We start from the raw sequence: 25,646 nt of genomic DNA, 5'->3' as shown, positions 1-25,646 counted from the left end.
CGCACAGACCACCGGCAGCCGGCACAAGCCCCTCGGCAGCCGGCACAGGCACCCGGCAGTCGGCACAGACCCCCGAGAGGCCCGCACAGACCACCGGCAGCCGGCACAGGCACTCAGCAGGCCCGTACAGACCCACAACAGTCGGCACAGACCCCCCGCAGTCGGCACAGACCGCGCATCATGATGCACACAGACCACGCATCATGATGACGTCATTTCAGCAGCCAATCACAGCCATGCCAATAGTTAACATGCCTAACAGGATGTGCCCACACTTGAGGATTCCCATTGGCCGAATCAAATCGAGCAGGCTGATAGCTTTATGGGAACTTCCGATTCCGGTATCCGATACGAAAAAAGTATCGGAAGTCAGTATCGGAATTCCGATACAGCTGATATCGGCCGATACCCGATACTTGCGGTATCGGAAAGCTCAACACTACTCATGAGGTATAAGTGATTAGACAACTTGATTCTTCGGATCAGTACGATTACAGCAATACCAGATTTATTTTGGGTTTTTATGTTTGGCTTCTCTCACACACTAAAAGATGCTTTTTATTGCGCATCCCCATATTTTGAGAGCTATATTTTTTCCAACAGTCATGTGATGGCTTGTTTTTTGCAGGACAAGTTGACGTTTTTATTGGTATCATTTTCAGACACCTGGCATTTTTTGATCGCTTTCTTTTCCGATTTTTTTAGGAGGTAGAATGAACAACAGCACTTCAGGAATTGTTTCTTGGGTTTTTTTTTTTTTATACCGTTCTGCGCATGGTAAAACTGATAAGGCAGCTTAATTCTTCAGGTCAGTACGATTACAGTGCTTATTACGCGATTATTGCACTTTTTGTTCAGCAGTATGATGATAAAGCATTTTTTTGCATCGTTTGTTTATTTTTTATGGTGTTCACTGGGTCGTTACAGATGCGGCGATACCAAATATGTCTCCCTTTTTTTTCTTTTCTACATAAACAAATACTCCAATACATTTATTTTATTCTTTATTTGGAGATTGTTAGGGTATGTGCACACGTTGCGGATTCATGTGCGGATTTTTCCGCGTGGAATCTGCGGAATCCGCAGGTCAAAATGCCTGCATTTTACCTGTGGATTTCTAGCGGATTTAGTGCAGATTTCGCCTGCGTTTTTAAAACTGCGGATTCCTATAATGGAATGGGTGTAAAAACGCTGCGGAATCCGCACAAAGAATTGACATGCTGTGGAAAATAAAGTGCTGTTTCCGCGCGGAGTTATCCGCAACATGTGCACAGCGGGTTTTTTTTCCATTGGATATCATTGTACTGTTTTCTCTGGCGGATCTGCAGGGCCAAATCTGCTGAGGATCTGCACAGCAATCCGCAACGTGTGCACATACCCTTAAAAAAGATTTTTACACTTTTTAATTATCTTTTTTTTTTTCTACAATGTCTTTGCAGAGCACCAGGGTGGAAGGCATGTCAGCTCCTGCTCTTAGCAAGCGCTCTCAAGCCACCTTCCCTGTTGGACCTTTACAGACCCCTTGCACATCTTGCTGCTGGGGGTCTCCATGGAGACCATCAGAACCACGCGATCGCATTGAGTTTTTCTGATTGGAGCACACAGGGAGCCCCCTCCGTGCGCAATGCTCCTCGATATTGCTGTCACTAGTGACAGCAGCATCAGAGGGGTTAAACACCTGCGATCTGTGCTAGCACCGACCGTAGAGCTGACACTCGCATCCGATGGCCGCGATGCTCAGCGTGAGGCCACTCAATCAATGCGCCATACATATACTGCTCTTTGTGGGAACGCAGCTCCCGCAGAGCAGTATATGTATGGCACATCTCGGGAAGGGGTTAAAGATACAATTTCCAGAGATGGACTTGCTGGCCCACAGGAAGTGGATGGACCAATACCTGAGGAGGTGGCTAGATGAGTCTAACAGTACCAGACAGGAGGCGATAGAACAGGCTCAAACACGGGGATGGGTTACTGAATTTGACACTCTGAAAGGATTCGGATTTCTGGAAGAGGGGAGTAGCTGGGGCACGAAGTGTATGTGAGTCACGATGTGGTCAAGCGCAAGTACCTGTCTTCCAGACTCCATAATCTATGTCTGGGCAAGGTGGTGGAATTTGTGATGTGTGAAGCAGGAAAAGGTTGGTACGAGGCGGGCCTTGTGCGTTTCTGCACTTCTGAAGACATACTGGAGTGAGACAGGAGGTCCTTGATAGAAGGGCCCAAAGAGAGGCCCACCAAGCGGGAGCTGGGACAGTTCCCGTGGAAATGGTAATCTCCAAAATTTCTTCAGAAGAGCTGGAGGGTGCTGGTCAAAATCCCTCAACAGGCTGTGGACTGGTTGAATCTCTTAGGTTAGTTTCACACTAGCGTTTATTCGACGCAGCGCACGGCACCGCTAAGCCCTGCCACCTGCCGGCTCCCTGCCCGCCCCATCCGGTCATCGCCGCCTACTATCGCACATGGACGCTTGCGATCTGCGCACCCTATCTTTAGCATAGGTTGCGCAGATCGTGCGCTAGTAGGATTTTGGCTTGCGCTGCGCACCTTTGAAGGTGCGCCGTGCGCGCCGAAATGCAACATGCTGCGTTCGGCGCGCACGGGCGCACCTTCAAAAGTGCGCAGCGCATGCCAAAATCCTACTAGCGCACGGCCAGCGCACGATCTGCGCACCCTATGCTAAAGATAGGGTGCGCAGATCGCAAGCGTCCATGTGTGATAGTAGGCGTCGATGACCGGATGGGGCGGGCAGGGAGTCGGCAGGGGGCGGGGCTTAGCGGCACCGTGCGCTGCGTCAAATAAACGCTAGTGTGAAACTAGCCTTAGTGAGGAGCCATCATGCAGCTTACCGGACACCCGAGCTGAAGGTGCGGACATCTGGATAATTGGTGAATACCAAGGCCACAGCAGATCAAGTGATGCAGAAGTTTAGAATCACCAACTATGGCCCCACCCAGGTGGGCTGTGGGAGTGTTATGACAGGAGAGGAGAGTCCCGGCCCAACTACGTTCCAAGACCACCTTTGGAAATGGAGGAGACCACAATCCCCCATTGCCTGGGCTGCCTTCATGGAGAAGAGGAGGAAATCCCGGAAAAGGCCTTGAAGGGAGAAGTAACTCGGGCCTCAACGTCCACTGCTTCCTGGACCTTGAAGTTTCAAAGGAAGCTGCCTCGACCTGGTTGGAAAAGGCATTTGTAGTAGGGCGGACTGCCTCATAACAAAGAACAGCAACCAAAATTACAACAAGAGTGCAGTGATGTTTCATTCAAGAGGTCACAAAAGACCCCACAACAACTTCCAAAGAACTGCAGGCCTCACTTACCTCAGTTAAGGTCAGTGTTCATGACTCCACCATAAAAAAAGAGACTGGGCAAAAATGGCCTGCATGGCAGAGTTCCAAGATGAAAACTAATGCTGAGCAATGAGAACATAAAGGCTTGTCTCAGTTTTGCCAGAAAACATCTTGATGATCCCCAACACTTTTGGGAGTAGACTCTTTGGACTGACGAGACAAAAGCTGAACTTGCATCTGGCGTAGAAGTAACACCGCATTTCAAAAAATGAACATCATTCCAACAGTGAAATATGATGGTGGTAGTGTGATGGTCTGGGGCTGTTTGCTGCTTCAGGACCCTGAAGACTTGCGGTGGTAAAAGTAACCATGAATTCTGCTCTCTACCAAAATATCCTGAAGAAGATTGTCCAGCCATCGGTGCGTGACCTCAAACTGAAGTGCACTTCGGTTATGCCGCATGAAATGATCCAAAACACACCAGAAAGTTCACCACTGAATGGCTTAAGAATTACAAAATTAAGACTTTCGAGTGGCCTAGTCAAAGTCCTGGCCTGAATCCGATTGAGATGTTGTGGCATGGCCTTTAAAAAGGCGGTTCAAGCTTGGAAACCCTCCAATGTGTCTGATTACAATAATTCTGTAGAAATGAGTGGGCCAAAATTCCACCAGATCGTTGTAAAATACTAATTACCAGTTATCACAAATGCTTGATTGCAGTTGTTGCTGCTAATAGTGGCCCAACCAGTTATTAGGTTCAGGGGCAATCACTTTTTCACACAGGGCCCTGGTAGGTTTGGAATTTTTTTTCCCTTAATAATAAAGACCTTAATTTAAAATCTGTATTTTGTGATTGCTTGTGTTATCTTTGTCTAATATTTACATATGTTTGGTGATCTGAATCATTTACGTGTGACAAAAATGCAAAAGAAAAGGAAATCAGGAAAGGGGCAAGCACTGTTTCACATAACTGTATTGTTATATGAACAATAAAGTATTCGACTAAGGCTACTTTCAGATTTGCGTTTGGAGGCGCAGGGCCGCCACTAAGCTCCGCATGAAATTGCGCTAAGAAAAGCAGCATAGGTAATCTCAAAGAACAAAAAAGGGTTAATCTTCCCAGCACAGTTGCAGCTGTATACTTTCTATTGTCTGTCGCCATCTCCTGAGTATGACACAGGTTGACGCAGTAAAGGCTGTTAGGATGAGAGTCAGCGAGTAGGCTTGTTTAGCTGTAGAAATGTGCTGTGATAGAGATCACTGGTCTTTTGTATCATCCCCTTTTCGGCAGATATGAATGAAGTCACCCTATTGTGACAGGAAAAAGCAATTTAGTGGGAGGAACTGATCTACTAGGAGTGTAGTAGGTGTAATGTCATGGACTGTGTAGGGAGGTGCATGCTTTAGACAAGACTATGGTTCTATAGGTGGGAGAACAAAACCGAGACCATGAAATGACTGATTCACGCGATTGTATGTTTTCTCCCAGGATTGCTCTATACGTCATGAAAATGCAAATTATACGCTTCTTGTTTCTTTAATATTCTCATGTAGTATGACTTGTAGGATCTAGAACTTGATTTACAGGGAATCTGTCACCACATTTGACCTATCTAAGGCTAGGTTCAGATTTGCGTTCAGGCGGGCTGCGGATAGCTGCCTACTTCCTCCGTGAAGTTCCACCTACGCTCTGCCTACATCTGTATGCATCCTGCATTTCCCGGCGTACCTATCTTTAACATTGGGTACACAGGAACATGTATTATATGCGGATGCATCCGCATGCAGCGATTTGACATGTGCAGTGACCACACGGAAACGCAAAAATTTAGCGTTTTTGTGCTGTCGCCACACACGTCGCATGTCCCTGCGTACCCAATGTTAAAGATAGGTATGCAGGGAAACGCAGGACGCATACAGAAGTAGGCGGAGTGTAGGCAGAGCTTCAGGGAAGAAGAAAGGAGGAAGTAGGCAGCCATCCGCAGCCCTCCTGAACGCAAGTCTGAAACCAGCCTAAACTATTAATATGGGCACACAGGTTATAAATTGCTGAAAACAGTCCTACCTGTGAGTCTCCTATCAGCTGTGCTGTTCCTGAGAAATCATCTTTTATTGCTTTATGTAAATGACCTCTTCCAGGCTCTGGGGAGGATGGTGCCTGGAAGATAACTCTGCCTCCAGAGCTTGCTTTAAATATAAAGGGGAAATACCGATGTGATGTGTAATGGTTACTAGTGTGATGTGTAATGGCCGTTCCCCGATCTCTGATCTCACTGCAGAGCTGTGTGTGATTATACCTGACACATCTGCAGGTTCCTCTCAGCTTCCAGCTCACAGGCAGATAGTGCTGCCATATTGTTACAAGACAGCAGAGCTGACAAAGATGCAAAAAATGTGTTTGCAAGAAGACAAATTTATTTCTCCTGTTCTGTGTTAGTTACTTGTCTCACACTGTTAACTCCCCTTTCTATTTAATATAACCTCTGGGGCAGAGATATCTTACAGGCAACATCCTCCCCATAGTCTGGAATAAGAAATACGTGGATTTCTCTGGAATAAAACATCCGATCGCAGATATCTAGGTATCATTTTATTCATCTTCCTATGACCTACATGCCAATATAGATGGTTTAGGAGGGCTGATCCTACTGACAGATTCACTTTAAAAGGGTTGTTTCAAATTTTAGCTGAAGCGAACAGCTCCCCAGGCTTCTGGTTTCCTGATTGATTGACATTTCAGAACAGCTGCCCCGAATTGTGCCTGCCTTTGATGCTGCAGAAGCAAAGTTGCCCTATATAGCAGTGTCTGGGATCAGTATCTAACATCTAACAGAGGGCTCCAGCGATCCAGCCAGCTTCAGATCAGTGTTTTCTATTGGGAAAGCGTTTGTAATCACTGTGCATGTTCCTCAGCTGTGGTCGGCAACTTAAACACCAAGCTATAAACATTAAAATTTTATATTGTGGCCCCAGGCAAAAATTAAGTGTAGCACCATATTCTCACATATTGCAAAATTACCCAGCAAAACGTTTAGGGTATGTTCACGCAACATTTTGTTTGTGTTTCCAGGAAGTAGTTTAACTTTTTTGTAGAGTTTTTGTTTTTTACTCCCCTTCTTCCCAGAGCCATAACTTTATTATTTTTCCATTAATATGACCATGTGGGGGCTTGTATTTTGCGAGACGAGTTGTACTTTTGAACGACACGATTGGTTTGTTCATATTGTGTACTCAAAAACGGGAGAAAAATTCCAAGTGCGGTTAAATTGCAAAAAAAAAGTGCAATCCCACACTTGTTTTTTTCTTTCACATGTTCTCTAAATACTAAAACTGACCTTCTTTTATGATTCTCCAGGTCATTGCAAGTTCATAGACACCAAACATGTCTAGGTTCTTTTTTAGCTAAGTGGTAAAAAAAAAAATTCAAAACTTTGTAAAAAAAAAAAAAAAAATTTGCGCCATTTTCCGATACCCATAGCGTCTACATTTTTCGTGATCTCGGGTTGGGTGAGGGCTGTTGTTTTTAATGATACAATTGTGGTTCAGATACGTTGTTTTGATTCCCTTTTATTGCATTTTAACGCAATGTCGAGGCGACCAAAAAAAGTAATTCTGGCATTTTGAATTTTTTTCTCACTGCGCCATGTAGCGATCATGTTAATTCTTTTTTCTCTAGCAACCTTCCATGACAGCATAGGAAGTTGTCTCCACTCCCTAATGGGGAACAGGAAGCACAAAGAGGTTAAAAAGCCCCTCTCACCTCCCATTCACCAGTGTTTTTCCTGTCCCCCGTGGCCAGCTGCTGCTGTTTTACCTCAGGCTCTTTCAATGCCGGGCATTGGTGGTCGCTGGCTCTGCCTCCCCTCCTCCTTACTGCTCCCGTCTTCTCTCTGAACTTGGGACCTTCCTGTCCCACCCGCACCTCCGGTCTCTCCTCCTCCTGTGCGCATTGTCTGCATCCCGGAAGTGACGTCTCAGGTGCATGGTCACTTCCGGGGCATGCGTTCCAGCCTGGAACACAGCGCCTCCGGACAGCTGACAGCATGCAGAGCACGCCGCGATACTCAAAGCCTGCTCTGGGCCCTGGGAGGAGGAGGGGGGAAAATGGAATGAGCACAGGGGTCGGGTTTAGCCCTAAATAAACCCGCCGGAAGACGCCGACAGGTAAGGCTAGTTTCACATTTGCGTTTAAGGCCACAGCGGCGGCCTGCGCACGGCCACCGCTAAGCCCCGCGCCCTGCCGTGCCTCCGCCTGTAGCTCCGCCTACGGACGCATCACGCTGCATGCGTCCTGCGTCCCCTATCTTTAGCACTGGGGACACAGGCCGTGCGCAGGTATGCGTTTGGCGGCACATGCGTCCTTTTGACTCTGCGCCGACCAGCGCCAAACGCAACAGGTTGCAATTTGGTGCGCTCGGCGCAGCGTCAAAAGGACGCATGCGCCGCCAAACGCATGCCTGCGCACGGCCTGCGTCCCCAGTGCTAAAGGTAGGGGACGCAGGACGCATGCAGCGTGATGCGTTCGTAGGCGGAGCTACTGGCGGAGGCATGGCAGGGGGCAGGGCTTGCACCCATAGGCGGAGCTACTGGCAGAGGCACGGCAGGGGGCGGGGCTTAGCGGCGGCCGGGCGCAGGCCGACGCTGCGGCCTTAAACTAGCCTAAGACAAATCCCCTGTCAGCATCAATAGCTCTTCCTGCCCTGCATCTGCAGAGCCCAGCACTGACCCAGCCACAGTAAGTGTCTAATGGGGTGGGTCTCGGTAGTGGTGGCCTGAGTGTAGGGGGATGCTAATTCCCCTAATTCTTTTTGTAGGGAGACACGTCTTCCCATAAAGGCATCACCAAAAAAGCAGTCAAATGCGCCATTTGTAATAAAAGGCTTCCCACATCATGGAAGAAGAAATTGTGTCAGGCATGCATGGATAAAGTGGTCAGAGCCGAGCACCCCTCCTTGATTCATCACCAGAACCATCATCAGTACATGAATTCAAAGTCAAAATCATCATCCATACATAATTAATAATAATAATCTTTATATAGCGCCAACATATTCCACAGCGCTTTACAGTTAAACAGTATCAAACACAACAGTCATAAGTAACAACGTTAACAATAATATAATGATTAAAGCAAAATAAAACAAAATAAAACAACCCTGCCCGTGAGAGCTTACATTCTACAATGAGGTGGGGGAGATGCAAATTGCTGGTGTGTATTTACAATGATGGACCAGCTATCTTGAGGGGGTGGGGGATAGATATAGATAGTGAATGGGCTATACACGCACACTTTCACTTAAAATTACTTTGATTAGGGAATGTGTTAGGCTGCTCTGAACAAATGTGTTTTGAGGGAGCGCCTAAAACTATGCAAGTTGTGGCTGGTCCTAATTTCTTGGGGTAGAGCATTCCAGATTGGCGCAACGCGGGAGAAGTCTTGGAGACCTCAGTGGGATGTATGGATTTGTGCAGAGGTTAGTCAAAAGTCGCTCGCAGAGCGCAGCGATCGCCTAGGATGATAGACAGAAATGAGGGAAGAGATGTAAGGGGGTGCCACACTGTGGAGGGCTTTGTGGGTGAGAACAAGTACTTTGAATTGGATCCTGTAGTGCATGGGCAGCCATTGTAATGACTGGCGAAGAACGGACGTGTCCGAATACCAATTAGCCAGGTGGATGATCCTGGCTGCTGCATTAAGGATGGACTGGAGAAGGGAAAGTCGAATGAGGGGGGAGGCCAATTAATAGAGCATTACAACTATTCAAATATAACAATGCCTAGTGGCAGCTTCCAAAAATCAATAACGGGTAAGGCAAGAGTAGACCATTCGCTACGAGAGTTTAGAGTTGAAGGGGAAATTGGAGACTGGTCTGTAGTTGTTTGTGCAGGATGGGTCGAGAGTGGGTTTCTTTAATAATGGAGTAATGATAGAGTGTTTGAATGAGGAGGGGGAAATGCCCGAGGAGAGGGAGGGATTAAAGATTGCAGTTAGGTGAGTTGTGACAACTGTAGAGAGAGAGTGGAGGAGATGTGAGGGAAAGGGGTCAGAAGTGCATGTAGTCGGATGAGAAGGAGAGGAACCTGGAGACTTCTTCTGTGATGGGATTGAATGTGAAGAGTGAGCCAGGGGAAATGCAGAGCGGGATGGGAGTCACTGCCCCTGGGGGCTGGATTTCTTGACGGATATTATCGATTTTCTCTATGAAGTGGGAGGCCAGGTTGTCAGCACAAATGTCTGTGATAGAGGCTTGTGCTTTCGGCCTGAGGAGGGAGTGAAAGGTGTCAAAAAGTTTCTTGGGGTTGTTGGATAGTGAGGAGATCAGGTTGGTGAAGTAGGTCTGTTTAGCGAGGTGAAGGTTTCTAATTACTGCACCAGAGCCATCAATAGTACATGAGTATGGCACCAGAAACATCATCAATAAATAAATACATCATCAGAACCACCAGCAGTACATGAATGTAACCAGAGCCCCCATCAGTACATGAATGCATCAATAGATCCACCATCAGTACTTGAACATATCAACAGACCCACCCGTAGTACTTGACTACGTCACCAGAATCATCATCACTAAATTAATACATCACCAGATCCTCCATCATCAGTACATGAATTCATCACCAGAACCAACAGTACTTGAAAACAAGAACCAATCTTAGTACAGCGATCAATCATAATCTCATGTCAACACCATAAACAATTGTATCACATGAAACTACAACCCTACAACTTCCAGTATGTCCGTAACAATGGTAAGGAGATACTGGGAGATATTATTAATAGCCATCATCAGACTGCGGACCATACTGGAACCACAGTACTGATGAAAATTAGTCAGTATCACAAATAAACATTTACATATAGTTATATTATAGATTACATCTTCTCTGCAGTCGTCTCTTTCTTTTCATTTCCCATCTTTGTCTAAATGCCATGATTACTTTTCACATCCACAGCTATTCTCTGCAGACCTCCCTCTTCACCGGTCTTTTGCAGCACATTCCCCACAGATTGCCCTTAAAAATAAGAGAGGCATTAAATTGCCCTCTGCATAAAAATATATTTTCATATTATAACCTAAAAAAGCCTCCTATGGTATTTGGCCTCCTCACTGTCTGCCATTATCAGCTATAACCAACACACCATTCCTCTTATGAAAAAACGGCCTATACCATGGCTGTCTCCTCTCATTTTCCATGACAATTTCTATATTTTCATACTGTCCAGCCACTTTGCTAACCTCTCGATATTGTGGCCCCATTTAACACTTTCTCCTCTCCATATCCATTATGTACCCCCCCTTCACACTATGCCCTCATACTGCCCACCAAGCTGCCCTCTTAAACTGTAAACATTCCTCACACTGTTCCCATACACTGTATGATGGCCACCACAGCCGTCCATATGGTATAATAGCCACAACACCCCCCCCATATATATGTTATGGTCACTACAACAGACCTCCATATATAATATGATGTCCAAAGCAGCCACCATGTATACTTGTATACTATTGTAAGGGGGTGAAGAGGAAGGAGAGCACAAAAGGGGTTACCTCTCCTGCTCCGTGTCCGGAACCACCTAGTCAGACAGCAGGGTTGCCTGAGGGAAGACTTTCTGACCTGGACCGACCGGACCATGTGACTGTAGGTGGCTGTGACCGGGAAGAAGTGAGGACGGACAGGAAACTGTGCAGAGTCAGAGCAGGAAAACAGTGCACGCAGGGCAGAGAGCAGGCTGCTACACCGTGCACCCAGAGAGCGTTCCTGTCTGAGGACTGAGTCTGAAGGACAAAGCGTTGTGGGCGCCGTGAGTACGTGGACCCGAAAGCCTCCGTGACCAGAAGTGACTTCCCCCCCAGACAGTATTGAGACAGTGACGCGAGCGCGCAGTCCTGGGGTCCGCAGTGAGGAGCCAGAGCCACTGATTGTGGTGAAGAGACTTAACAGTGTGCGCAGCATCGCTCCTGCGGTGAGACAGGTGGGGTATTACACAGAGACTCAGGGCAGGGAGACCCAGGTTCCGCATCAGCTCCCAGCTTCCTGCTTTAACCTCTGGAGGTCCCAACTTCAACTTGAGCAGAGACTGTAGAGACTGCACGCGTCGTGGGAGAAGTAGACCGATCCTTCAATCAAGCTTTCCCCGGACTGATCTACTATATAATTGTCTAATTCTGTCTGTCTGTCATGGAAATCCTGCCTTGCTGATTTGTCGCGGCAGTTAGGCCACGACCAATCAACGACAGTTGCTTAGTCGCCGCGGCAACACGGCTGCATTGCTTATTGTACAGGCACATTACAGCCATTAAAGGCATCACTGCTGCGTCACTCATTACACAGGCACAGTCCTTTACATATTCTGGAGTGCAATACATTAGGTAACAGCAGAACAGTGACTGCAGCTCTGGGTGTAACTTGCGTACAATACATTAGGTAACAGCAGAAAAGTGACTGCAGCTCTGGGTGTAACTGGAGTACAATACATTAGGTAAGATCTGAACAGTGACTGCAGCTCTGGCTGTAGCAGGAGTATAATACAGTATGTAAGAGCAGAACAGTGACTACAGCTCTGGGTGTAACTGGACAACAATACATTAGGTAAAAGCAGAGCAGTGACTGCAACTCTGGGTGTAACTGGAGTGCAATACATTAGATAACAGCAGAACAGTGACAGCAGCTCTGGGTGTAACTGGAGTGCAATACATTAGGTAACAGCAGAACAGTGGCTGCAGATCTGGGTGTAACTGGAGAATACTACATTAGGTAACAGCAGAACAGTGACTGCAGCCCTGGGTGTAACTGGAGTACAATACATTAGGTAACAGCAGAACAGTGACTGCAGATATGGGTGTAACTGGAGTACACTACATTAGGTAACAGCAGAACAGTGACTGCAGCTCTGGGTGTAATAGGAGTACATTAGGTAACAGCAGAACAGTGACTGCAGCTCTGGGTGTAATAGGAGTACATTAGGTAACAGCAGAACAGTGACTGCAGTTCTGGGTGTAACTTGCTTACAATACATTTGGTAAGATCTGAACAGTGACTGCAGCTCTGGCTGTAACAGGAGTATAATACATTAGGTAAGAGCAGAACGGTGACTGCAGCTCTGGGTGTAACTGGACTACAATACATTAGGTAAAAGCAGAACAGTGACTGCAGCTCTGGGAGTAACTGGAGTACAATACATTAGGTAACAGCAGAATAGTGACAGCAGCTCTGGCTGTAACTGGAGTACAATACATTAGGTAACAGCAGAACAGTGATTGCAGCTCCGGGTGTAACAGGAGTATAATACACTAGATGGTGGCCCAATTCTATCACATTGGGTATTCTAGAGTCTCTGTTAAAATAAAAAATAGTTATATACTCACCTTCCAACGACCCCCGGACTCTGTCCCGCCTCTCACCACGCTCTCGGCATCTTCCGGTCCCAGTAATGCTTAGCGAGAAGGGCCGGAGATGACGTCACTCTCACGTGAGCGCGACGTCATCACCGGTGTTTAGCGCAAAGCATTACTGGGACCGGAAGATGCCGGGAGCATGGAGAGGATAGAAAGAGTCGGAAGGTGAGTATATAACTATTTTTTATTTTAACAGAGACTCTAGAATACCCGATGCGATAGAATCGGGCCACCATCTAGTAAGTTATAATTATCTGAGTTTAACCATTTTAATGCTGCTTTACCGTTTAATTGCTTTCTTAAGCGCCATTGTTCTGCTTTACTGTTTTAGGCTAGTTTCACATTTGCGTTTAAGGCCGCAGCGTCGGCCTGCGCATGGCCGCTGCTAAGCCCCGCCCCCTGCCGTGCCTCCGCCAGTAGCTTCGCCTACGGGCGCATGACGCTGCCTGCGTCATGCGTCCCCTATCTTTAGCACTGGGGACGCAGGCCGTGCGTAGGTATGCGTTTGGCGGCGCATGCGTCCTTTTGATGCTGCGCCGACCAGCGCCAAACGCAACCTCTTGCAATTTGGTGCACTCGGCGCAGCGTCAAAGGGACGCATGCGCCGCCAAACGCATACCTGCTCACGGCTTGCGTCACCAGTGCTAAAGATAGGGGACGCATGCAGCGTCAAGCGCCCATAGGCGGAGCTACGACAGGGGGCGGGGCTTAGCGGCGGCCGTGCGCAGGCCAATGCTGTGGCCTTAAACGCAAATGTGAAACTAGCCTTACTCTGTATCATTTAACCCCCTACTGCGCTTCCCTGCGTGGAGAGAAAAATCCCTGTAAATAAACCTTTAACTCTTGGTCTGTCTCAGATCCATGGTGACATCCTTCCATACCTGCAGGTTATTATGCTATGATGATCCCCACAACACCAAATACAGTATTATAGCCCACAAACAACACCCTAACCAGTATGATATTCACCTCAGCTCCCAGTATAATGACCTCCACAGCTCCTCACATACTTTTCTGTTCCCCCTTCACAGCCCCTCATTTCATGGCCCAAACGCACATTCCTTCTTTTTATGACCCACGTACTGCCCCTCATTTCATGCCCCCCTGCACAGCCCCTCATTTTCCCCCTTGCAAAGCCTCTCATTTTATTCCCCCATTTTCGCAGGTCCTCATATTATTCCCCCCATCTGAACAGCCCCTCAGTTTATTCCCCCCATCTGCACATCCTCTCATTTTATTCCCCCCTTCTGCGCTGCCGCTCAGTTTATTCCCCCATCAGCACAGCCCCTCTCCTTATTCCCCCCATCTGTGCCATCCCTCAGTTTATTCCCGCCTAGTCTGACAGACGCAAACAATTGAGTGCGGGGAGGGATCAACAGCCGGGGCGCATGCAGAGAGAGGGGTGAGCGGTGTCAGTGACTGACATTGCTCCTCCATGTGCTGAATGTCTGCAACGGCAAGAAGAAGTCGGGAGACAGCAGACATTCATTACACTTTTTTGTTTTTTTTCAATGTGTGCCCCCCTCTTGGCTGTAGTAGGTATTACCCTAGGCTGGTGCCTACCCTGCCTACCCCTTGGCCCGGCCCGGAGTGGGAATACCAGTTAGACCGGTTTCACACTAGCATATGTGATGTAAGAAACTCTCACGAGTCTCTCGTATCAACACCAGGCGAGTGCCGGCGGCAGCGCCGGGTGTTGATGCGAGAGACTCGTGAGAGTTTCTCGCATCACACACGCTAGTGTGAAACCAGCCTTAGCGACCTTCTCTCAATGAGATATTACTTGTTTAATTGCCCTCTGCCATTACAGCTGAATTTACACTGGCTGATCATGAATTAGTATTGCTACAAATGCTTCCTTTCTAATTGGGCAATGTAAACAGGTTGCCCAACACCTGACAAACGAGAAAAACTCTCATTCGGAGAATGAAATGATTTTTAAGCAGGCCTTAAATTTATTCTCGCCCTGTGCAGCCTATGTGCACAAAACAACCTATTACTGACTGTTCTGTGTGTAAAGGAAATGCAATTTGCCCATCTAAAAAGGTGACTAAATGACTGCAATCAACAACCATGAAACTGATCAGCAGGCATTTAACACCATAATTCGGGTGGTGTAGACCTGATCTAACGCACCTGTGCAGTCATGGAGAGTTCAGATTTAGTGGAAGAATTAAGGGATGCCAACAGTGGCTGTTCTGTGATGGGGAACTGTGTCAATGGGACTGCACGTTCATGGGCACAAAATGGGGTCAGACCACTGTTCTGGGAGGATGTGTCTATGCTGGTATGGAATAGCAATATCGGCAACATTTGGCATTAAAATAATCCTTCATACAGTAGAGGATAATCAACTATATCATATACTGTAAATAACATGTTCAAGAAATAAATTTTAACTACAGCCATATACATATATTAGGTGTCTGTACGCTTACCAATTCAATGCACATACTGTACTATAAATGTACAGGTGCTTCTCACAAAATTAGAATATCATCAAAAAGTTTATTTATTTGAGTTCTTCAATAAAAAAAAAAGTGAAACTCATTTACAGAGACCACTGCAAAATGTTCAGTTTGTCTGATTTTTCTCTTTATAGGTATATTTTTGAGTAAAATGTAAATTGCTCTTTTATTCTATAAACTACTGACATGTCTTTGAATATCCAAGCACTAACTTTTGCATTTATTTTCAGAAAATGAGAACTGGTCAAAAGAACAAAAAAAAGCAGTGCTTGCAGACCTCAAATAATGCTAAGAAAACAAGTTCATAATCAATTATAAACAACAATACTAATGTTTTAACTCAGGAAGTGTTCAGAAATCAATGTTTTGTGGAATAACCATGATTTTTAATCACAGCTTTCATGCATCTTGGCATGCTTTCCACCAGTCTCTCACACTGCTTTTGGGTGACCTTATGTCACTCCTGGTACAAAAATGTAAGCAGTTCTTTGTTTGGTGGCTTGTGAAAATCCATCTTGCACTTGATTACATTCCAGAGGTTTTCAATTGGGTTCAGGTCTGGAGAATGGGCTGCCCATGACAGGGATTTGATGTGGTGGTTCTTCATCCACGCATTGATTGACCTAGCTGTGTGGCATGGCGCATTGTCCTGCTGGAAAAACCAGCCCTCAAAGTTGGGGAACTTTGCCTGTGCAGAAGGAATCAACTGTTTTTCCAGGATAACCTTGTATGCGGCTTGATTAATACGTCCTTCACAAAGATTAATCTGCCCAATTCCCGCCTTGCTGAAGCATCCCCAAATCATCACTGATCCTCCACCAAATTTCACAGTGGGTACAAGACACTGTGCCTTGTACTCCTCTCCAGGTCTCCTTCTAATCATTAGACGACCAGGTATTGGGCAAAGCTGAAAATTAGACTCATCAGAGAAGATTACCTTACTCCAGTCCTCTATGGTCCAATCCTTACGGTCTTTGGAAAACTTCAGCCTGGCTCTTCTTTGCTTCTCATTGACGAAAGGCTTTTTTCTAGCTTTACATGACTTGAGCCATGCCTCCAGGAGCCTGTTACAAACTGTTCTTGCCATGCACTTCACCCCAGCTGCCATTTGCCATTCCTTTTGTAGGTCACTTGATGTCATCCTGCGGTTGCTGAGTGACATTCGAATAAGATGACGGCCATCAGTCAGTGGATAGTCGTTTTTGCCCTCTGCCGGTCTGTAGCTTTATTGTATAGTCGAAGAAGAAAAAAATGCAGCACTCACCAGTTGAACTGAAAAACTATGCGTCTTTTATTTCACATAAATTCCATCGACAGGTTTATGGACATGCAGGACGCTAGAGGAATGCTGGGGAGTGAGGTGCCAGACAACGGCTGTTTCGCGATTACTCGCTTCTACGGGTCCGTTGTCTGGCACCTTCATGCAAGCACCTCCACTTTTTGACTGAACTGCATACCGCAATACTTCAGATAAATATCTCCGTCTGTTAATGTGATTTGTGTGCCCTAGTATGCCGTTCATCTGTTTGCTTTTCTGCTGTAGCTTTATTGTCCCCAAAGTCTGCTGCTTGACCTTGCTGTAATGGACTGCAGTCTTAGATATTGTAAGGATAGAGGCAACATGCCGCTCACTGTATCCCTCTGCTAGTAAAGCCAGAATTTAGCACTTCTTTTCCTCACTCAAGACTTCTGGCATGGTTAAACGTTATTTTTTCATTCCTATTACTTTTTGGATATTACTAGCACTTGATTTGCCATCCAGCTTGTCGTATTGCAAGAGGATTGTGAACACCACAGCAGGGTTTTATATACTTTCCATCGTTAAATAAGATTTGGTTCAGAAGCACATTCAGAAGCACATTGAGTAGAATGAGGTGTACTCTGGTGGGAATTCAACTGACACTGGAATGGAATGGCTGTCAGACATTTAGAGAAGCTGATTTTTTATAACACTCTGCAGTGGTCTCTTAATTTTTCCCAGAGTTGTATTATATAAAGTCATTATAGAGTGATCTATTTCAAGTGTTTTTTTATCTTTATGTTGATGATTATGGCTTACAGCCAATGAAAACCCGAAAGTCATTATCTCAGTAAATTAGAATACTTTATAACACCAGCATGAAAAATGACTTTAAAATCCGAAATGTTGGTCTACTGAAATGTATGTTCAGTAAATGCACTCAGTACTAGGTCTGGGCTCCTTTTGAATCAATTACTGCATAAATGTGGCGTGGCATGGTGGCGATCAGCCTCCTTCCTTAGTTATACCTGTTGGCGCCATGCTGCATGCTGGGAATGCACGATCAGTACGTAAATTGACAACATCTCCAATCTTCGACCAGAAGAGGGAAGATGGAAGATAAGGTGCAATTAATTTCAACATATAACATAGAATGCACAAACAAGAAGTATTCAGCTCACCCCTCTTCACTCCTGATCACACCTCCGACGCACGGAAACACCCTGACCCGGGTGTATAGTGCATGCACAACATAAAGAAGGATTTTTCCAGCGTTTCCAGGAGATAAAATAATAATTGCTTTATTGAGAATATAAAATCTTCATACCATCAGGTAAAAACGACATAAAGAGGCGTATGGAGGGGAGCAATTTCCTACGCGTTTCACCCTGAAACATTCCATGATTAACCCTTTCAGGGTGAAACGCGTAGGAAATTGCTCCCCCTCCATACGCCTCTTTATGTCGTTTTTACCTGATGGTATGAAGATTTTATATTCTCAATAAAGCAATTATTATTTTATCTCCTGGAGACGCTGGAAAAATCCTTCTTTATGTTGTGTATAACATAGAATGGAACATTTTGAGAGCCAGTCTGCAGCAACATTGGTCAATTTTAAAAACTGAATCCATTTTGGCCAAAAGTCTCCTAATCTTTCCCTTAGGCGTCATTCAGACATTCATGTTGCGTGTACATGTTGTAACATAGTAACATAGTTAGTAAGGCCGAAAAAAGACATTAGTCCATCCAGTTCAGCCTATAAAATTCTGTCAGAATAAATCCCCAGATCTACGTCCTTCTAAAGAACCTAACAATAACTGTAAAATACAATATTGTTATGCTCCAGGAAGACATCCAGGCCTCTCTTGAACCCTTTGACTGAGTTCGCCATCACCACCTCCTCAGGCAGGGAATTCCAGATTCTCACTGCCCTAACAGTAAAGAATCCTCTTCTATGTTGGTGGAAAAACCTTTTCTCCTCCAGACGCAGAGAATGCCCCCTTGTGACCGTCACCTTCCTTGGTATAAACAGATCCCCGGAGAGATATTTGTAATGTCCCCTTATATACTTATACATGGTTATTAGATCGCCCCTCAGTCATCTTTTTTCTAGACTAAATAATCCTAATTTTGCTAATCTCTCTGGGTATTGTAGTTCCCCCATCCCCTTTATTAATTTTGTTGCCCTCCTTTGTACCCGCTCTAGTTCCATTATATCCTTCCTGAGCACCGGTGCCCAAAACTGTACACAGTACTCCATGTGCGGTCTAACCAGAGATTTGTACAGAGGCAGTATAATGCTCTCATCATGTGTATCCAGACCTCTTTTAATGCACCCCATGATCCTGTTTGCCTTGGCAGCCGCTGCCTGGCACTGGCTGCTCCAGGTAAGTTTATCATTAACTAGGATCCCCAAGTCCTTCTCCATGTCAGATTTACCCAGTGGTTTACCGTTCAGTGTGTAATGGTGATATTGATTCCTTCTTCCCATGTGTATAACCTTACATTTACCATTGTTAAACTGCATCTGCCACCTTTCGGCCCAAGTTCCCAACTTATCCAGATCCATCTGTAGCAGAATACTATCTTCTCTTGTATTGACTGCTTTACATAGTTTTGTATCATCTGCAAATATCGATATTTCTCCTTTGTCTCATTGGGGGACATAGATACTGTGGGTGTATGCTACCACCATCTGGAGGCTGACACTAGGCAAACAACACAAGGTTAGCTTCTCCCCCGCCGCATACACCCTCGCCCTGAATGCAGGCGGAAACCAGTTTTTTGCTTAGTATCTATGGAGGCACACGTCTGGTCTTTTTTCTCCAGACTTTTTTCCATGAAGATTAGACAGGGGCAACGGATCCTATTGAAAGGGTCTGACTTCCCCAAACCATCAACGGGCGAGCACGTGTCGAGTATAGTCTCGACGTATCCTTTCCCGCACCGTGGGACAAATCTGGGCAGTTTCCCCAGAATTTTTTATTTTAGTTTGTTTTTTACTTTTCTTTATTTTTTCTGTGAAGATGAGACAGGGGCAACGGATCCTATTGAAAGGATCCGACTTCCCCAAACCATCAACGGGAGAGCACGTGCGAGTGGCCCTCCACGTATCCTCTCCCGCGACGTGGGACATGATGTCGGACTTAGCCCTGTCCACCCCTAGGTATGGAAACGATGGGCTTGTACAGAGGCACAAGACTAGTCCGTGCGGCCCCTACTGCTCCACCAACGCTAGACGGAAATGCTGCAAGGCGGCGGACGGTCCCTCTCCTCGGCCCTGGACGCTGGATGGAGTCAGGGTACCTGCACCATCCTGGATCCCCCCACCACCCCGGTGGTTTTTCATACCTGTTGGCATCCCGGATGAAAGTACAGGGCGTGGGTGGGCTCTGTGCACTGTGCAGCGCATTCCTGCTAGGCCGTGCGTGAGGGCTCCTGGGCAGCAGGGAGATGCGAATGGAGCAGCGGTGTGCTGGCAGGCCTAGAATCGCAGAGAGTAGGACTGGCAAATCCCTCCCCCGTCCCGTTCCTCCTGTAGGTGACTCTGGTGAGGATTACAGACAGGCGGAGGTGCAGTGGGCTGCACGCCGCTGCAGCGCCACTGTTGCGGCGCTGCCGCCCCCCGCGGGCGGATGCTAGAAATTTAGTCCGTGGCTTTGGCCGGAGCTAGGCCGGGGCGGAAGTCCCGCCCCCATCCACGCAGCGTCACTTCCGGCGGCACGCCCCCGGGAGCCTGGGCAGGCGCCGGATAAATTGAGGCCCCAGCTTCAAATCAGGGTTGGCCGCGACTGGTAAAGTGGTCGGCTTGCCCCACAGAGGAGCGCAGGAGCGGTGGCACGGAGGGGGACGCAGGAGCGGGTAAGTGCAGCCACGTCTTCGGGAGCACACTAGAGACTCAAGGGGTGCTCCCCCCCTCTAAATAAAAAAGAAAGAAAAACAGTGAGGCAGCTACAATATGGCCGGGAAAGGGAAGGCGCACACTTTCCTCTACGCTGCATGCATCTCCTGAAGGGCTGCGTTCCCGCGAGTGCAGAGCAAGAAGTTGTGCGAGGCCTGCGACTCCGAATGTGCCCAGGAGCCCCCCCCAGCAGCGGAGTCCAGGGAGCAAAATCCCCCGGAATGGGCTCTATCATTATCCCAATCTATAGCATCGCTTACAAGGGCGATTGAGTCTCTTCATGCCCCGAATGGAGGCAAGGAGAGTGGCTCGCTTATCGGGGAGTGGTCCTCCACCTCACAAGAACCTTCGGCCTGCAGGGGCCGCTCTCATGCCAGGCAAGTGTGAAGGAAACGGGCCCACACGAGGTGCCTCAGCATCCGGGAGTTCAGCATCTCACTCTCCCTCTCCAATGGTCGGGAGCGGGCACATTTCGGATTGTGACTCAGACGGACCACTGGGCCTAGTTACCCCGGGGTGTCGAGAGACAGTGGATAGTCTCATTGAAGCTGTCAATCAAACACTGAGGGTGGAGGATGAGGTTGCTTTGGCGTTGAGCCATAAAGTGGCCTTTAAGCAGGCCAGGCGACCTCAGAGTGTTTGGTACTCACCCAGAATTTGAGGACATAGTGCAGCATCACAGAGAACGCCCAGATAGGCGCTTTTCGGGCCAAAAGACTATAGAGGCAAGATATCCATTTGCCCCGGATCTCCGTAAAAAATGGACAGAATCACCAGTGGTGGATCCACCAGTGTCGCGCCTGGCCTCAAAGTCTATTGTCAGTACTGAGTGGCTCGTCCATTAAGGACCCCTCTGATAGGCTCATAGAGAGCTTGGCTCAATCAGTTTTTGAGGCATCAGGGTCAGCACTCGCCCCCTCGTTTGCAGCGACGTGGGTGGCCAAGGCCATGATGTCATGGTCAGAATCTTTTAATAGGGCCTTGCAGGATAGAGACCTGCCGGCGGAGGTGTCAGAGGTCGCAACTCAGATTGCTATGGCTGGAGACTACTTGATCAATGCTTCCTTGGATGCGGCCAATTGTGCGGCATCTGCAGCCGCTAACGCGGTAGCCATTAGGAGAGCCCTTTGGTTAAGATCTTGGCGAGCCGATTCTATCTCTAAGAAATCTTTGACTTCCTTGCCCTATCAGGGAGGCCGCCTGTTCTGGGAGAAGTTGGATCAGCTCATCTCCGACGCAACAGGGGGAAACAGCAGCTTCCTCCTGCAGCAGAAAGTTAAACATCCTTTTCACCAGGCCCCGGCACGGTTTCGGGCCTTTCGCAACACTAGATGGTCGATGGCCGCCAGTTAGGCTGCCCCAAGTCGCTCCAACCAAGATAGGGAGCGACAGGTCCCATATAGACCCAATCCATTTTGGGGGATTCGCGCGTGACAGCCCAGGTCGAGAGGAACCAGGCCTCAGAAATTCTCAGCCAAATGACTCAGAGCACGTTGTAAGCGACATCAGCAGGGTAGGCGGCCACCTGCTTTTCTTTCGCCATGTCTGGTTCGACGTAGCACACGACTCATGGGTGGCGGAACTGGTGTCTTCAGGGTACAAGATAGTTTATCAGGTACCCCCCAAGATGGTTTTTTTCTGTCCCGACTTCCCAAGGTGAAGTCCTGGGCAAAGGCGTTGCTGGGGGCCATCAATTCACTCCAGTACAATGTGGTTATAGTTCCCATACCAGAGCACGAGAGGGCTCAGGGTTTTTATTCCAACCTGTTCACAGTCTCCAAAGAGGACGGGACGGTCAGGCCGGTTTTGGACCTGAAGCTCCTGAAGAGATTCATCAGGGTTAAACATTTCAGGATGGAGTCTCTCTGTTCAGTTATCTCGGCCATGGTGCAGGGAGAGTACTTAGCCTCAGTTGACATCCAGGATGCCTACCTACACGTCCCCATTTTTCCGCCGCATCATAGGCTCCTTCGATTCATCATCAATGGCCAACACTTCCAGTTTGCAGCGCTGCCCTTCAGGCTAGCCACCGCCCCCAGAGTGTTCACGAAGGTAATGGCAGTCGTGATGGCCGCCTTACACTCTCGGGGCATAGTCATCATGCTCTACTTAGATGACCTCTTGGTGAAGGGCCCCTCATTTCGGGCATGCGAGGAGAATGTCGGCATTACGCTGGATACACTCTCCCGCTTAGGGTGGTTAGTCAACAGGAAAAAGTCATCCCTCATCCCAGCCCAGAGGATTTCCTTTCTAGGGATGATCTTCAACACCTCCCGAGGGTCGGTAATTCTCCCTCAAGCCAAAGACCTAGCGCTCCAGCAAGGAGTCCAGAAGCTTCAGCAGCCAGTCCCTCACACCATTCGCTTTGGGATGAGGATACTAGGGAAGATGGTGGCAGTTTCATCTTCGCCCACTACAGCACGCCCTCTTGGCATCTTGGGACAGGAACCCATTTTCGCTTGATCAGCAGTGTCGGCTGTCCTTTCAGGTCAGGTCGTCACTGGGGTGGTGGACGGTCAGATCCTCCCTTCTTCAGGGAAAACCTTTTCCCCCCAGAGCATTGGCTAGTGGTCACAACCGATGCCAGCCTCCTGGTCTGGGGAGCAGTTTTTCGCCACCACACGGCTCAGGGCCAATGGTCACAACAGGAGACACGCCTCCAGATCAACTTGTTGGAAATACGAGCGGTCCGGCGGGCGCTGCAACACTTTCAGCACTTCCTAGCAGGACGACCCATTCGGATTCAGTCAGACAACGCCACGGCGGTGGCTTATGTAAATCATCAAGGGGGCACGCGCAGCAGGGCAGTCATGTGCGAGATAGGATACATGCTTCAGTGGGCCAAGAGGAACCAGTCGGTATTATCGGCAGTCCACATCCCAGGTGTAGAAAATTGGGCAGCAGACTTCCTCATCCAGCAGGAGGTCGTGGCGGGGGAACGGGCCCTGCACCCCGAGGTCTTCCAGCAGATTTGCCAACGATGGGGAACTCCGGATGTGGATCTTGTGGCATCCAGAAGGAATGCCAAGGTGCCCATGTACGTCGCTCGGTCACGGGACCCACGAGCGTTCGAGGTGGATGCGTTGGTTCTGCCATGGAACCAGTTTCACCTTCCATACTTGTTTCCCCATTGCCATTACTTCCGAGGGTCGTCAGGAAGATCAAAACTGAAGGGGTTCCAGCGATTCTGCTGGCACCAGACTGGCCCCGGCGGGCATGGTACTCAGATCTTGTGCAGCTGCTCACCGACGTCCCATGGCGACTGCCAGAGCGCCCAGATCTACTGTCCCAGGGACCGATCTTCTACCCAAACTTAGGGGCCCTGTGTTTGACGGCATGGCCGTTGAATCTTGGATTCTAACACAGGCGGGGTTCGAGCGTGAAGTGGTGGCTACAATGATTAGTGCCAGGAAATCTACCTCGGCGAGAATCTACCATCACACCTGGAAGATTTTCTTCGCTTGGTGCCGAGAGCGGGGGTTTTCGCCCCTGACATTCTGTATTCCCAACATCTTGGCTTTTCTCCAATCAGGCCTAGATGCAGGACTAGCCCCGAGCTCCCTTAGGAGACAGATTGCAGCGTTGTCTGTCCTTTTCCAGCGGAAGATTGCTACTAATATGCATGTGAAGACTTTCATCCAGTGAGTCTCTCATTTAGTACCTCCCTATAAGGCGCCAATGGGCACCTGGGACCTTAACCTGGTCCTGAGTGTCCTGCAAGAAGCTCCTTTTGAGCAGCTACAGGATATTCCTTTATCATTCCTCTCTTGGAAGTGGGTCGCCCTCCCAGGGCTGTGGGGTACTCGGTACCGGGCCGGTCTCTCAGAGGGGATTGTCACAGCAGCGGTGACCCGGTCCATGGCCCTGGGCGCCATATAAAAGGGGTTGAATTGGGAATAAAGTTTATAAGTGATTCGTGACGCCACCTGTGGTGTTCGGCAAGGAAGATGTTAAGCCGACGCTGCATGCAGATCCTCTGGGACTGATGGTGTAGTGCAGCTATGATGTGGTAGCCCTCCACAGGTAGGGCTGTAGTCCCAGGGCAGTATAGCAGCACAGAGATGTAGCAGTGCTGAGGATGTTGCAGGAAAGAGGCAAGGACACAACAGGGTGCAGTTTTTTTTTTTTACCTTTACTTGGCAAATGCAGTCCAGGATCCTGATTACAGATGGCACAGGAGCAGGCTAGCCTGTAAGCAACTCGGGAAACTCTCTATCAGATGGGATGTGTAGTCTCCTTCCTAGCGCTGGCTTGAGGTACATGCAGTACAGTGTTACACTGACATTCCTCCTTCTTATCTTCTCTTAGAACTACCTCGCATGGCAGACACCTGTAGCCCTCTATCTCTCTTGGCTCACCGGTCGCTGTTGTGCCTCCGAGTCTTAGGTGGGAATAGAGCATTTACAGCTTCCTACTCCTCTGGTTTCTGTTGCAGGACATTTAGTATCCATACAACCGTGGAGACCAGGCTTCAGATCATGCGCTATCACTGGGAGGGAGCTCTCTATCCTCAGCTCAACCTCCAGCTTCTCTCCACACATCTACACTTGTTGCCCTCCTCACACTAACTATTTCCCTTCCTGGCCCTCAGAGCGCACTCCTCCCCCAATCCTGGTTCAGAGCTCCCTCTGCTGGCCTGGAGTGGGAACCATGTTGCATGAAAATGATTAACTGATCCTTCCTTGCTTCCAAGCATGACATCACCCTCCCATGCTCCTGGGGGCACCACATTCCCCCCTAGTGCAAGTCATCACTCCTAGGCTGATGAAAAACATACACAACATATAAACAAATGACAAAACAATTATGGAGGTTACAAGATTTGAAAAAGGAAAAATTACAAAATCCAAAAGCTCCAAAAACAGTCCTGTGATGATAAGTCCAGCATCAACGTCCATGGTCCATTCCTGGGCAAATGGTGAACTATGTACAAAGTTAGTGACCATGCACAGTCCTATGGTCAAAATGTCCATAAAAATAAAACTGGAAAATTCAAAGGAAACTCTTACAAATTATCTGCAGGCACAAAACTTGAACAGTTACATATATACATGTACAGGTTAACATTACTTTAACTTATTTATATGTGGAATCTGAAGGGTGGTATACCTTGGGTGGTACGAGTAGACCTGCGTAATACTGGTGTGGTTGGGGATCTCACTGGTTGTCTGGTACTAACCACTGGTGTTGAACTGGCTACAATACTGATGTTTCTGCGTAGCACAGGGATACTAGATTTTCTAGGACAACTTCTACTCACTGTAGGTAAACTAGGTAGTAGGTGTCTGCGAACTCTTAGATTCACCATGGGTGTGGCAGATTCACCACAGGCAGGGCGAG

Source organism: Dendrobates tinctorius, unplaced genomic scaffold, assembly GCF_039654945.1.
Source record: "Dendrobates tinctorius isolate UK_male_01 unplaced genomic scaffold, ASM3965494v1 ptg000231l, whole genome shotgun sequence".
Classification (NCBI taxonomy): domain Eukaryota; kingdom Metazoa; phylum Chordata; class Amphibia; order Anura; family Dendrobatidae; genus Dendrobates; species Dendrobates tinctorius.
This window is presented reverse-complemented; position numbering follows the sequence as displayed.